This window comes from Acyrthosiphon pisum, chromosome A2 (assembly GCF_005508785.2).
Source record: "Acyrthosiphon pisum isolate AL4f chromosome A2, pea_aphid_22Mar2018_4r6ur, whole genome shotgun sequence".
Lineage (NCBI taxonomy): Eukaryota > Metazoa > Arthropoda > Insecta > Hemiptera > Aphididae > Acyrthosiphon > Acyrthosiphon pisum.
This window is the reverse complement of record NC_042495.1, coordinates 28,650,516-28,651,497: the sequence shown is the minus strand read 5'-3', so window position 1 is coordinate 28,651,497 and position 982 is coordinate 28,650,516. Positions and strand designations below refer to the sequence as shown.

The window sequence follows — 982 nt, the reverse complement described above, 5'->3', positions numbered from 1 at the left end:
AAAACTAGCCGGTCGTGTTTGACGTTACCCCCGTCCCCCACCATCGAAGAGCAAAATATTCCATTTTTAACGAGTATAATACGACGAACGTATAATGATGTTTTATTTTCGTTATAATTCTCTAAATTATTTTGATTATTTAATTACTTTTTTTACACATTGAACGTGTAGTATATTAGTGTCAAGTTATACATAATAATAATAATAATAATATATTTACATCAATTTCAATTTTAGAAATATAATTTTTTTTTTATATTCAAGAAGACAAGAAGACCAGTTCCCAGTTTTTAAAAGTTTATTAACTCAATTATTAAGGAAGTAAATGTTGTGTTCAAAATTTGAATTTTTTAAAAAAAATTGGTGGGAAACTTTGTTTTGCCCATTTCTCAAACTTAAATACGAGACGCGGCTTTTTTGAGAAGAGAAATTTGATCAAAAGGTGTCACTACATTGATTTCAAGACGGTACAAGTATACAACCCATATTGAAGGAGCTAGTATTTCAAAATGTACATCCAGCCGTTCCAATTTTGTGTTGTTAGCTCAAATATATATATTAGAGTGAATTGACTTATTATTTTATAGGTTTTAATGTTTCATTCTTATATTCCTATCGATTTATATTAATAAATAATGAGCTACAAGCCTCCTAAAATAAATGCACAAAAAAAGTTCAAAATAATTATTACTTAAAACGTTAAACAGACGTATATTACCATAAGGAAACGTTTGGTTCTACGAACAATCATGTAAGTACCTACTTAATGCGTTTTTCAACTTTTTGCTACTCCGAATACGGGTGAAATAATTGTCGTACGTACTTCGACCATAGACCATTTTTAAATTCTCGTACACCAAAAGACCTGTTATTGAGTTTTGTAGTGATCGAACGAAAACCCAAAATACAAAATACACGTACCTATGTAATTTTCTAAGTACAAAAAACACACGAAAAATCGTAACTCCCGAACCAAAAGTCG

The 982-nt window shown here is 29.4% G+C and overlaps 1 protein-coding gene across 1 annotated transcript in view; it reads left to right on the top strand.

Annotated features, from left to right (window-relative positions):
* The window catches only part of LOC115034130 (angiopoietin-1 receptor-like), a 9,206-nt gene that overhangs the window by 483 nt on the left and 7,741 nt on the right, over positions 1–982 (top strand). The gene's annotated exons all lie outside the window — the stretch shown is intronic.